The sequence below is a fragment of the Lissotriton vulgaris genome, chromosome 3_1 (assembly GCF_964263255.1).
Source record: "Lissotriton vulgaris chromosome 3_1, aLisVul1.2, whole genome shotgun sequence".
Lineage (NCBI taxonomy): Eukaryota > Metazoa > Chordata > Amphibia > Caudata > Salamandridae > Lissotriton > Lissotriton vulgaris.
The window spans coordinates 733,355,728-733,370,693 of NC_141689.1; the positions used below are offsets into that span (position 1 = coordinate 733,355,728).

At 43.3% G+C, this 14,966-nt stretch overlaps 1 protein-coding gene across 1 annotated transcript in view; it reads left to right on the forward strand.

Moving 5' to 3' along the window:
* LVRN (laeverin) overlaps positions 1–14,966 on the forward strand; it is a 648,183-nt gene that overhangs the window by 153,947 nt on the left and 479,270 nt on the right. The window lies entirely within an intron of this gene.

Consider the following 14,966-nt stretch of genomic DNA (forward strand, 5'->3'; position numbering starts at 1 on the left):
CTGCTGTTTAGATTTTTATTTTTGGTCAACATTAGGAGTGCCGAACCCCACCACAGATGTTGAGCTGTCTGGAAGATAAGCAGGTGTGCTGGTCGTAATGGCTTTGTAAAGGATGAAACTTGTTTTGAATATGGTGCAGGTATGAGCTAATGGAGTTCCATCACAATATTGGAAACTTCAAGTTTGGTGAAACAGATGATGTGCCGATTAACAACTAATGCCCCGTCCCACCAAACAGGAAGACTATGGTTAGTAATTGAATGAAGTTGATCTGTGTATAATTAACAGTTTCTGTATGCAGGCATTTGTTGTAGCAAAAACGTTTTCAAGTACTTCATGTAAGCTGACACAGTGGTGCAATGTGTTATGCACATGTTGCTGATATCTGGTTTTACCTGGAACCTCAAATTATCTAAGGACAGTAAATTAAAGAACGTTGAATTACATGACAGTACACCTACTGCTGACAGGACTCGAAAATGGCATGTCTGCAGTATTAAGCGTGTATAAAACAGAAAATAGTACTGTTATTTCTTACTTTGTAAATAGGCATTTCATGCTTTTGTATTTCAGGGAGCACAAATTGAGAATATTCTGCAAAACTATTTTAGTAATTTTTCTAGGAAGTTTTTTTAATGAATCATCAAGATCCTAATACAGATATATAATAAATAACTGTTAAATTGTAAGTTCGGTGCATAAAGACTGGGAGTGGTTTCTACCATCATTTCACTCAGTCCATGGGATAAAATCAAGTAACATGCCAGGAACCCTACATGGTATTTGAGATGACCTTTCTATCTCCACCCGAAATATTACCTGCACTACTACAATACAAGGCAAAACTGATAGGTATTGGTTTTAACCCCTTCCATGCTAATGACAAGGTCAGCTCGTCATGGGTGTTACCTGCGCTGCGCTTATGACGAGCTGACCTTGTCATGAACAATGGGAAAATAAAGATCCAGCACCCAGAGGGAAAACCCTTAGCAGCCAAGGTGTTAAAAGACAGAGCTATTGGCTTTGCCAATGCTTTTTGCACATGGCATGCTAATGCAAAGCCATTAGGTCTCACCTTTAAAGGCGTTTTGGATTTACCAATGCATTTTTCCAATACACTATTACGTTACAGGTACATTGGCTTTACTCAATGTGGAGCAATGGTATTCTATAATGATAAAGATATTATCCGGGAGAAGGCCTTAGCCCGTTTTAAAGTCTAGAGAAGTTTCTATAAACATGTTTAATTCAACAGAGTTCAACAGCATTTGAACAGGGATGCTGACAGACTTCTTTCACAAGGACAGCCTATACATAGGTTTGTGCTAAATACCCTGTAATTATCAGCATTTGCACTCATTATTATGGATATCTTTTGGATTTTGGCTCACAACTGCTCCCAATTTTTTTTTCTGTATGCTTCAGTTTGGTACTTTGTTAACTTCATTTTTCAAGTAGCTGACTTATTAGGTAAGGCTACCAGGTTGAATATTCTTTTTTATTTGTGTACCTTTCCATAGAAGTTTGGTGCTATTTTGTAAGATTAGATCTGGCTCCACTCATAGCATTTGACATTTATGTGCAGTCCCAGCAATTTTACTTTTCAATGTTGTTTATCTATGTGAGTTTTGAAACATAACACAATTTGTTGTGGATTTTCCCTTTTCAGATTTTTGTAGATGCTTTTCAATATAAGTGAGTCTTGATGATAACCCATGGATTTCTGTAGTCTACAAGAGTCCAACGATCAACTATTTTTAGTGGAACAAAGTATTTAAAAATTATTGAGGTGTTTGCTAATAAGGACTTTCTGTGCCAATACTTTACCTGTCCTTTCATGAATTTTTGCACTTCCACTTACATCAAACATTCATTCAATCTCTTTGTTTTTCAATTTTCCCACTGTCCCGTGTGCTCTAGATCTCTCTGTCACATTCCTTTGACTCATTTGTATGTCATTTCCTAATACATAATTTTAGACTCTCTACATTGACATTTTTATTCATTTATAGTGCTGAACACTTCGTTGGAAGATATATGAAGTTTATTTTGCTCCAGATTAACCATTGCTTGTGTTAATGTCTTGCCTGAGCACAAAAGCATTGGGCAAAAAAAAAAAAACCCGGCTCCTGCACAATGCCATAGGCTCATGCATGATTCACCATGAATGTACATGGTTATGCCCACATATTTCATGATGTTTTGGCCATTTTGGCTTTTTTCCAAATGGGCTGTTAGAAGGGATGGTGGATAACAAAAGTATAAAAAGTGCACTAAACTGCATTTGGAGAAAATGGCTCGCCAGTAGCAGATCTCACTGCCTGGTTTTCCTAAAACATAACCCAGGAGAGCATCAAGGAGGGGGTTGGGTGGCCTGGTGGACAACTGCACACCTATTTTATAGACTGACTTTTAAATAGTACATGAAGGCACATCTTCGGCCCATAACATATTTATATGTAAATGTTTTATTAAATGAATGCAGGTGTGCCAGCAAGCCGCAGCAGGCATGACTGGGTCTGTTGGCAGCTCGTTTGACTTTGCCCACACTACAAACAGAAGGATAGACAGAATCAATGTAATGAGTCTCTCACAACACTGATCTCATTGTACTGCACTAGACAATTTGGAGGCTGAGGTGCTATTGGGATCAAAGAACTGCAGATTTGTGGCACAGGGATAACACTTCAGTCTATAGGGCATTCCCTTACTATATTGTATAGGGGAGTCATCCAGCATATTGGGTCTTGTACCGTATCATCAAGCAATATCTTGGCAAACTGAGCAGCAAAATTGTATATTCAGCGACACTGTGGCGAATTGGGCAGCACATTGAGAAATTAAGCAAACGTACTGTGTGCAACACAATTGTATTTTTGTTGGTACCCTCGCAAATTGTGCAGTACCTGCTCTATTTAGCATCAACCTTATCATATTGAGTGAAAACTGTGACTATTCACCTTTTTTTCTAGTCAACTGAACAAAATGCAGCATATCATATTTGACAAGATATCTGCAACAATGAACAGAACAAATTTAAGTGGAGGGAAAGAGAGGTTACGATCGGCCCAGCACACTACTGCCCTAATGCAGTAATCTCAGTATACTCTGTGTGGAGTTCCAAAGTGGTTGCCCAAACTCTCTGATGACTAAAAGATATGGAGGTCAAACACAGTATTTGTGTTGTGGAGCACAAGCCCTCATCCACCTATTGGTGCCATGCTTCACCACTGGGCTGTGCTCCTTGTCGTGCTGGTTCTGCAATGCTTGACGAGCCCCTCAACGGGGCTCTTTGCCAGAGACCTTTATCAAAATCTGCCTTCGAATGCAAAATCTCATACTTGATGTGAATGCAGACTAGATTGGCCAAAAAGTGGAGTGAAGGGGAATACAAAATATTAACTAAAGGATCCTCTAAAATACTTATTTATTCATACAAGCTTTTGTAAAGGTTAAAAACAGTAGAGACCTAGGGGAAATAGTGTTCCATCCGATCTAATCTGGGTTAACATGTGTCTTGCCTAGTAATGTCCTTAATTGGATTAGGGGCAATTTGTCAGCACCAATAAACTAATGCCTAATTTACATGTTGAGCTCTACCTAGGGGCCTAATTATGATGTCAAGCTTATCGCCACTGACAGGCCATCGGTGGCAGTCCGTCTGACATCTGAGGCTGCGGTCTGACTGTCGGATTAGAATACCAGTGATTGGAGCGCATCGGGTGGGGGGAAAGACCGGCACCTCTGACAGGCTCAGGGTGGCCGTCGGGTTGTCGGTTGAACTGTAATCCCTACAATGGGGGCAGTATCTGCGCACAAACCACTGTAGGGATTACAATGCCCGTTTCCCTCTGCCTTTACATGGTGGTCTGACAGAAAGGGACTTTAGGGCTCCCTAGCAGGGCCCCGTCCCCTGTGGACCCCCCAAACATCCATGCACTGTGAGGCAGGCACACGGTGCATGAATGTTCAGAAACATCCCTTTTTCCATAGCAACATGTGCTGCAGCCCATGTTCGGACCGCAACACAACCCGCAATGAAAAACGGGATGTTTACGACCACCTGAACAGCAGTTATATCGTAATGGGCCTGTCGAGACCACCAACCCCTTGTCTGATGGTCCTGTGCCCAAAATGAAGGCAGTTGGATGCTCGTCCAATGGCCATCGTAATGAGGCCCCAAGTCAGGAAATGTTGAAGTGCTCTATTCAGTGGACCCACACCAGGAGTCACTCTGCAAAGAAATTATATCTGTTAAGAAGTCTCAAATTATCTCAATTTGAGGGAACTCTTATAGCACTGTATAGGACCTAAAACATAAAGACCAAAAAAATATACAGCATAAATAATACATTAAATATTGTGATTCTTTGTTAAAACACGGAGCTTCTTGTATGGTGTTGTCATGCATGCACACCATTATCTTGTTTGTTCATTTGATTGTAACTAATATTAGCCGTTATCACTGTGCAAAAACTGTATGCACACAAGAACATGCCACATGCAAAATCTGGTGTAGTCAATTGCTGTATTGTTGTCCTTCTAAAGGTAGAAATAATGGAAGCCTCACTCAAAACTTTTAGTGCGTCTGGTCCTTTGGATACTCACAGAGAAAGCACCTCAGCATGCAGTAACTGCATGAAAGAGCGCTGGCCTTCACAAGGTATTTTGAAGGTAAGGGGGGGGCAAGATGGCCGCCGAGAGGGGGGCAAGATGGCCGCCGAGACGCTGTAGAGGAAAGTCACGCCTGACTCTCCTCCTGATGGTGGTGTAGTTGGTGCATCTGGTGCTCAATCCTTGGCTGTTTTTTCAGTCGGTTCCACCTACCACAGCTGATGCTCTAAATGGAATACTTGATCAAACTGAGGCAATACTGAGGTAAAACCAGAGAAAATACATAAGAGAACAGTTAGCTGCTGGATGCTGGATGCGATGCTTGGAGTGTCTATTCTTTGGCCTGTACGAGCAGAATATATAACTCAGCTAAAGGAAAGGACCCTATCCAAGGTTATTTCCTTCTTTGCAGCGCGGGCTGTGTGGTCTGGGCAGATCCATTGGAAGAAGCTATCGAGAGTAATGGCTCCTAAACTCCTGCGGTCGCCCAAGAAAACTCGTGATCGAGATAGATGGGGAAATGATGAAGAGGAAGCGCCCACAGATGACTCTGGCGCCCCAGCTTCTAACCTGAGAGGTAAAGTGAGATCAAAGGCGCAACAGAGACGAGAGGCTGCGAAGGAGAGCAAAATGCGGAAAATCCGAGAAAAAGAAACGGAGAAGAAAAGAATGATGGCTTCACTTAAAAAAAGCAACGAGGCGCAGACTTTTGCTGGCGAGGTGGTAGGGAGAGAGACGTCACTTCGACAAACTACGATTGTGGAGACATTCTCACCTTTACCGAGTGTCCAGCCTGCTCAGCATCGGGTGTTCGTGGTTCCGTCATTGGCATCCTTGTGCGGCTTAATTGGAGAGAAACAGCTTAACAGCCTCGCGGGAGCGACTGAGGGAGTGACCTGCTTGGTGGAGCCCGCTAGCTGCAGTGAAGTTACAGAGCCCTCGAGATCGCCAGGGCTTTCTACAGACATGGTAGGGGGCGGGGCTGAGCAATCAAAAGTGAAAGAAACTACAAAAGAAACTGCATTTAAAGAGACAGAGACCGCCAATGAATCACCTAAAGCCCGTGCTGATGCAGACGCGGCTGATAAGAATGGGCATATTATTGTAATATCAACATCAGATCTGACCCAAGAGAACGTAGTTAAAGAGGCAGCCCTCGACCCAGTGAAATCAGGGGTCAAGAAATCTGCAAATGCAAACGTAAATGTAACCCACAAAACTGGCAAAAAAATACCAATTATCTTAGGATCTAATTTGGCTTCCCCCAGTGAAAATGTTTTCTTCACAGGCAATGATGAGACAGACGACGAGGATGAGAGTGAGAACAGTAGTTCGGACTTGGAGTCAGACTCAGATCTGGAAACGTCAGTAGGCTCTGAAGTGGGTACTGATTTAGATATTGATAATGAGACAGAATCGGACAGTGCTTCAATTTCTTTGGATAGTGACACGGAGTCTATCGATTTGGAGCAAGAGACAGTTCAAAAGGTCCCAAAGGTGAGACAAAAGACCGCTGCCATAGAGATGAATAAGCCAGTACTGAACAGCAGATCCAAATGTAAGAGTAAAGCTAAAAATAACTCTAGACGAAAGAACTTGGCCAGAGCATCTCGGGGAGCTCCGGCGAAATCAGTTGCAAAGAAACTTGATTGGGACAATACACTGGAAAGTCATGCATTGTCTATGGGGGGGGGCCTAAGAATACAAATAAGGGTATCAACGACGTTAACTCTCAGGGGCCTGAGGGGAGTGAATCTAACTTTGAAGTCCTGCTTTCTACTCTAAAGCAAATACAGGGTGAGGCTCGAGCTGAGAGTCAAAGGGCAAGCAGAAGAGCCAGGCATGCAAATAAAAAAATTCAAACCTCTTTGCATAAAATTAATAAAATGTACGAAGAAGCGGTCCGGAGAGTATATGAGGTGGACGACAGAACGGGAAAATTGGAGGACGATTACGTGAAACTGCAGGATGCTAAGAGAGATCAGGATAAGCCAACAGCGGATATGCTCTGGAAACTGGAGGATTTCGAAAACAGACAAAGGCGTAACAATGTCAGACTACATGGGGTACAGGAAGGAAAGGAGGGGGGGGATGTACGGGGATTTGTTGTTGAGGTATTAAAGGGTGCTTTTCCGGAGATGGCTTCATGGGATTGGGAGCACGAGGTACAACGGGCACACCGGTTCCCGATGACGCGGAAGGAGACACAGGGTAAGCCCCGCGCAATATTACTTTATGTAGGGAACTTTTTATTACGTGAAGAGATAATCAGTAAGGCAAAACCGCAGGCCAAGCGTACTTATAAGGATGTTGTTTTCTTTGCCCGTCCTGAATTCTGCCACGCCACCGTGGAAAGGCGATGGCGGATGAGGCAGATGATCACTCCCTTTCAGAACATTGGTTGTGAGGCTTACCTTATGTTTCCAGCACGATTGAAGATTGGACTAAATGGAAACTTTAAGATCTTCTATTCTGAAATTATGGCGCAAGAGTACCTTAGTTTTTTGCGTGAAACCAGAGGTCAACATAAGGCACAACATAAGGAGCTTGTGGAGCATGACGCCCAAGCGGTTGCTATTAGAGACATTTCCCGGAAGAAGTAGTAAAAAGAAGAGATTAATAACACTATGCAGTAGGAGAAGCCTATTGCTTGTTTAGTTATTTGACTTATGAGTCAAGATTGTATATTTCTTCTTTGGGTCGGGGAGAGGGGTAGGTGTGTATCGGTGTGCATTGGTGAATTGGTGGGTGTCAATAGTTCTAGGTGATATCGGGGGCAGATGGGGTTCAACATTATCTTGGGGGGAGCACCATGAGTGAAATTTATGGTTTATGAGAATCAGGGGAGGGAGGGCGTGATATCCTGTAGGCATCGTCAGTCAGACATAGGTCCTTCGGACCTATTTGCCTGTAGGGGGGGTGGGTATCTGTGGGAGGGTTGTCTGGGGTGGGGGAGGGGGGGAGCAGGGGCAGGGCACATGGGCATTGGAATTTGTCAGAATTATGAAGAACTTGATCTAGAATGGAAGCACAAGTATGGGTATCGAGTTGAATGGATTGAGAGTACTAAAATGGGAGTCTTTGAAATAGAAGTAGTGAAGAACAAGCTTGGAAGATTGGTAATTAGTAGTGAGCAGTCAGTCGGTAGCCCCTAAAAACTAGATATGTCTCTTAGATTCGTAACGTGGAACGTATGTGGGTTAAACGACGTTCAAAAAAGACAAAAGATAGCAGTTCGATTGCGGCAGATGAATGTAGACTACGTATTCCTGCAAGAAACACACATAATGAGTACCCAGGAGTTTTGTCTTAATCAGTTGGGGTTCCATTTAATAGCAAGGTCTAAGCAAGGGCCGAAAAACAGAGGGGTAGCTATTCTTTCAAGAAGTAAAAATGTGGTAACCAGAAAAAAACTAGAAGATCAATGGGGTAGATGGGCTATGGCTGAGATCTTAATAGAGGGAGTATGGACAACGTTGGTGGCAGTCTATGGCTCAACCCAGGATGATCCAGAAATTCTGCAGTTTTTAGATGCCGAGTTAGCGGGTTGGCCTTCTCAGGTTATTATAGGAGGTGATTTAAATATCAATGGGGCGGAGGGGCTGGGGGTAGGATTGACTAGAAGCTATAAAGAAAGGAAGAAAAGAGTACATAAAGCATTGGTTGATCTTTTAGAGAATAATATTCTGCAAGACGTCTGGGGTAGAATTAGATCGGATCAAACAGGCTATACATATTACTCCGCACCACATCGTATATGTGTCCGATTAGATTATTTCTTGATATCTAATGACTTAATGACTAGAGTAGAAATTGATAGGCTCCCACGAATTTTCAGTGACCACAACCCCCTAATATTAACAATGAAGCTAGAAGGGAGAACTAGATTAAGTAGGGTTTGGACCTTTGAAAGAGGGCTCCTCCTGGATAATAATTATATACAGCATATGTCCAAATGGATTAGTGAGTTTTTTGAGAATAACAGAGGGAGTGCTTCAGTGGGAGTTATATGGGACGCCTTTAAGGCCGGTGCTCGTGGAGAGACATGCAGCTTTAGCGCATATAAACGGAAATTAGTACGACTTAGGGATAGTGGCATAGAGAGGGCCGTCTCAGAGGCGGAGGAACAGCTCCATAAGTGCGTAATAATGGGTGAACCGATAGAACAATCAATTATAGAATTGATGAAAGCAAAAAGTGAAACTGAGGATGACTTGGCAAACAAGGCAGCTCAGTATTATACTATTAGAAGGGAGAGATGCTACGAGTTTAGCGAAAACGTTGGGCATGTTCTTGCCATGCGTACTAGGCAGATAGCGGCAGCCGGGACTGTCAGGGAGATTAGGGATGAAAATGGAAGGCTACACTCAGACTCTGAGGAAATTAGGGAAGTCTTTAGGAAATTTTATCAGACACTATATGATGATCAATACCCCAGTAATGCTGAAGAGATAAGGGAATATCTTCAGAATATTCCGGCTGAGAGGGTTTCTATTGAAGACGCAGAAGGACTAGAGAAGCTGCTGGATTATACTGAAATCAAAGAAGCTATGGGCAATCTCCCTTCAGGAAAGGCCGCTGGTCCGGATCAGCTCCCTTTAGAGTTTTATAAAACTTTCTGGGGGAGTCTAGGGCAGGATTTAAGTAGAACGATTCAAGCTGCTCAGACGGGGGAGTCTATCCCAAAAACTTGGGGGGGTGCAGATATTGTCCTAATATTAAAAAAAGGGAAGCCGGCGATTGAGCCAGGGTCTTACAGACCAATCACGTTGATGAACAATGACACAAAAATATATTCGAAAGCCCTCACAACGAGATTCGCAGGAGTAATAGGTGTCCTAGTCAGTAGCAACCAGCACGGTTTTATTACCGGAAGAGGGACGACACACCACACCCGGAAAGTTATAACCATGTTTGATGCCACCGAGGTCACAGGAGATCCGATGGCCGTAATGCTGTTAGATGCTGAGAAGGAGTTCGATCGGGTCTCCTGGGACTATCTGTGGCACACCCTAATAAGAGCTGGGATTAAGGGGGGTTTCGTGAAAGCTCTACAGACTCTGTATAGGGAACCGGTTGCGGCTTTAAGAGTAAACTGGGGCATCACGGGACAATTTCAGATTAAGAGAGGCACACGGCAGGGGTGCCCATGCTCCCCGCTGCTATTTGCCATGTACATGGATCCACTAATCCGCAGGATAGAGTTATGTGCAGATATCACCCCGTTAAATACATTATTGGGCCCCTGTAAGATACTTGCTTACGCTGACGATGTGGCAGTGATAGCACCAAACCCCACGGAGGCGACTGAGCTGGTAGAGGCAGAGGCTCGCAGATTTGGGCAAGTTTCGGGTTATGCCCTGAATACTTCAAAGACTCAGATCATCAGAAACTCTATGACTCTCTGTGATGATAACCGAGTGGTTCAGGCAGGGATGTATTTAGGCATTAATATCTCAGCTGATCTTGACGCCTTGGTGGAAAAAAACATCGTCCCAATAATAGACAAAGTAAAGAAAGATCTGGATCGATATGAGAATCTTCACTTGTCACTAGTAGGACGAGTCACCATTATCAAAATGATGGTTTTGCCGAAATTTTTGTATGTTTTTAGAGCAATTCCACTCTTAGTTGACAATAAGTGGTTTAAAATTTGTGAACAAATGGTTAACCGTTTTATTTGGGCAAAAGGCAAGACGCGGAGGGCATTGAGATTCATATCGCTCCCGCGGGAAAGAGGAGGCTGGTCACTACCGGATTTAAAGCTTTATTATTGGGCAGTAGCATTGCAATGTATGGTGGGCTTGATTGAAGGTGCTGAAGTGGAGGGTTGGGACAAGTTTGGTTCGCTCGCTATTTATGGTTTGGTTCTGGGTACAAATGCTGAAAATGTATTTCCGAGATTCACACAAGAACATGCCACATGCAAAATCTGGTGTAGTCAATTGCTGTATTGTTGTCCTTCTAAAGGTAGAAATAATGGAAGCCTCACTCAAAACGTTTAGTGCGTCTGGTCCTTTGGATACTCACAGAGAAAGCACCTCAGCATGCAGTAACTGCATGAGAGAGTGCTGGCCTTCACAAGGTATTTTGAAGGTAAAAAAGCAGCTGTAACCAAAGTTCATACTCAAAGCACTTACTTGTTCCTTTAGAATGTCCCTGTACTGTGTTTACCCATCTCAGTAGTCTCGGAAAGGGTAATCCCTGGAGGAACTATCAAATCTATTATACCCGTCAATAAGTAGAACAACATTCATAATGAATAATGATTGGGTGGTATCTTGAGATACTGAATAGTGTCTTCATATACTGGATGGCTCCCTAAAATATTAGGCATACCAAAGAATACTTTGGAAGACTTTGCCATATTGAGGTGTACCCTAAGACATAGAGCAACATTCTGTCATATTGCCTAACACCATGGCATGTTTAGTAGAATGTTGGCATTTTCAGAAGAATTTTGGCATATTGAAAAACACCCTGTTAGATTGTAGATGGTCCTGTCATAACCAGACGTTTCTACGCATATTGAGGTCACCTCTTACTCATTAGGAAGCATACCTAACATATTAGACATCAACCTAGTTAATTGGGACGTAATTGCTTCTTATTAAAAAGGGCATCCAACAGCATTCCTAGTGTACTGAACAGTGTCTGGTCATATTAGGCTGATCTACTGGCATGTGGCATTCTTACATACTCTGGCATAATGAATTATATACACCCTTTCATATTTAGCATCTTGGTGGCATATATGAGCAGCACCTATGTATACTGAGCTACACCTATGAATATTGTAAAGTTTTTTGGCATATTGAGCAGCACTTACTTTACTGAGCAGCGTCTCACAACTTTAAAGGTGAACCTTTGCATACAGGTCAGTATGTGGCTTATTAAGTAGCAAGGCCAACATGTCTGCAGCAGTCTAGCTTATGGAGCTCACTTGTGTATTGAACAGTGCTGTCCATTAGTCTAAGTTACGTCCTCTAGCAGTCTTTTGAGAGATGTAAAGATATGTTTGTCCACGATTTATGGGAGTGTCCTGGGGATGTATGACTTGGAGAAGCTTAGTGTGAGTAATTGCTAACTCACCATGCACAAGTTCATCATAAGTTAATAAGGGGTCACCTCTCCTCAGAAATATATTCTGAAACAGGAACAAAGAGACAAGCTGTACATTAACTCATAGGTTTCCAAGGCCATATTGGTCTGCTGCAATGCGGCTTTACAATGACATAAATGTAGCACCTACATATCAGATGCAGTATCAGATGCAGTAAACGGCTCTGCAATCCAATGTTTTGACCACCATATGTCAGCCATGTACCAGTGAAATATTTTGCCTTAAAGGTCATTTAAAAATAATACGTGAGGAAACATCACATTAATAACAACTAAGAAATCAAATGCAATAAAAGATGGAGTAAGTTTATCTGTTTTTAGTTTAATTGGCCATCCAAACAAGAAATGTGTTTCTTTTTTACTAAATAGGTCAACATACAGAAGTATTTATCCATGTTTATAAGCATTTATCCATGGTTATAAGCATGTATCCATGTTTATAAATGTCCTTAATATTCCTTAAATGAAATATTTAGTTAGTCTTATTCGTGCTTCTTCATGCTTTTTGGTTTCTGCAATATTTCTCTGAGTCAGCCCTAATGAGATTTGGGTTTTGAAGTATCCCGCTGTGCCACGGTAATTATTCGGCTGGGCAGCTAAACCACAGGCCCATTTGTGTGGGATCCACCTTCTACTGGTAGGGAAAGGAAACAGAGGAGACACCTGCATCGGGTGATTAGCTGACGCCAACAGACAAGCTTGGGCATTTACCTCTCACAGGGATAAAGGGGGGGACATGAAGAACTCTGTCACAAGTCTCAAGGAAGGAATCAGGAAGAGAAGGAGGTAGGATCAAGGGGTCAATTCTTTCAGAGTATATCTTGATTCTGACATTTTATCTGTCAGTGGTGGAGAGGAAAAGCAGAATCTTAAGACTGCTGCCTTCTAGAACTCTACTCCTCCACTTGTAAACCCCTACATAACAGATGGACTTGTAGAGAAGAGGAAGCTATGAAAGAGGAAGGATAGACTCATAATGTGAATGCACCCACACCTGAAGAGGACTCTAAGCTTTGAATTCTTTGAATCTGTGGACTTTATCTCCAGGGCGATTGCCCCTGCCAACCCTACTCCTTCTGGGGAACAGTGGGGTTGATGTGTAAGGCACTCGGAGGGGAGGGACCCCTGGGACTTCTTTTGATCAGTTCTGGCTGAATGTGGCTTGAGCAAAGATATTCCAGACTACTACAAGACACACAGGTGCTCTACAAGTCATCAGAAGGCCATGGGACCAGGCTAGTACAAGCAGGCAGCGTAGCCTGCCTTGAGAACGACAGGGTGCTGCTACTGGAAGACACTGGGCCAAGGAACTGTGAGGAGCTGTGGGTAGGAGTTTAGGCCTCTTGCACTTCCTCAGGTGTGGAAGAAGAGTCCAAACAAGCTCAAGAAGAACACCCAATGCAGAGGCTTGGAGACCCTATATTAACACACCAGGTAGTTGGAGTGCACCATTAATTGCAAAATATAAAAAATCCCATGCAGTCTGGTCCATTGAGGCCAGAGAAAAACCCCTTCTCAAGTTGCTTCTCTGCCGTATTTGTATCTGTCATCAACAGTGCATTGTGGCTTGTAAGGTACTGCGATGTCTCATCCAGTCCGCCGGGACCTTTAAACCACCATAGGAAGAGCCCATGCTCCAGGAGACTATCAGTACCTGGAGCACCATTGCACCTGATAGTTCCTTTTCCCCACTTAGATGTGGAGGCTAGACTGTGGTAAGTCTTTTTCTGGGGGCGTGGTTGTGGGGGCTTGTCAAGAGCACAAGACTTTCAATACCTTCAGCGAGTCTCTTGCTACCCTCTCAAATACCCCCCCTCCTCCCCCCCAGGAGCAGCAAGGACTGCAGCATGAAAGAGCAGTAGAGACAGAAGGAGGCAGAAGAAAGAGAGCTGGATACCCTACCAGCTCAAAGGAGAACAGTCAGGGGTCAACCAGGAGGACATCAAAGGTTGTGGGGCTCTTGTAGGGTTCGCATGCTGTCCCAACACTGAGGTCTCAGGTGTCCTCCCAGGAGCAGATGCACCTTCATGTGTATGAAAAACATAAAAAGAAGGAAATATTTACCAACTTGCAGCAGCCGAAATAAAGGAAACTACTGCAGGCCCAAAAGCACTCCTGAAACCCTTACTGGGTGCATCAAATTTGCATGCTACTTTTGTGGTGCACCAGTAGAAGCAGGGGTGGGAATGTAATGCAGGCTCCTGCAGCCCCTGGTGGTGCAGGGATCTCAGAACCCTCCAGGGGCCCAGAACTCTTCATGGGGCCGCATTCAAAACAAGGACATTAATACCTGGAAGATATTGGAGACTTGTGGCATGGAGAGCCCCATCATTTTTCAATACGTCACTGAGCACTGGCACCACCAGAAACATCTGTTTTGTGATTAGGGGCCTGCCAGAAAATCTATCAGCCTGCACATCCCAGATTGCTACATCTTAATTCTTATAGGGCCTTGGAAGCATAAGCCTTTGAGAGGTTTCTACTCATTCAGCAACACTCGTTGAGATGGGGCTTTTGCCAGGATTTTCTGGCATGATGGGCCATTCTTGTTAAGTTCTTGGAGATTGCTATGCAGTTGTTCAAATATAGAAATCAGACTTTGATACTGAAATGTTCAATGTTATAATGCCTTTTTATTACGCACAGATGAAAATTAAAAGCAATGCATATTCTTCATAACAGTGAAAGATAAATGTAGGGTATATTTCCAGTAGTTCCTGTAATTTTGTATAATGTTGAAAAGCATTACAAGGAAAGGGTTCATGCTCTGCATTTGGTTGGTATAGTGACAGCATTACAAAGTCAGTACGCATGATTGTTTATTAAGGTGAAGGACGTGTTGTGTTTCTAGAAACCAGGGCTTGCTGGTGCGCAAACAGCTAAAGGTGCTTCCAGCATTGAGAGGCAACGGCAAATTTAGGGCATTTTTATGTGCATCTCTTATAGGTTGTGTGGCCTATAAAAGGGTGTCCCTATAGGCATTTCCACCTGACTGTCTGCATATATTTGTTAGTGTGTGCTATTTTTTTTTCTGTAATAATGTAGTTTTGTTTTTTAAGGAAAAGGTACTAATGAGGAAGCGATTTATTGGATTATGGGCCCGATGTAGGTGGCCATTTACCGGCCGGTAACGGCCGATTTCGGCCGTTACCGACCGGTAAATGGGTTTTTGGGATGTAGGGGGCCAATTTTACCGATTCGGTAAATTTACTGAATCAGTAAATTTACCG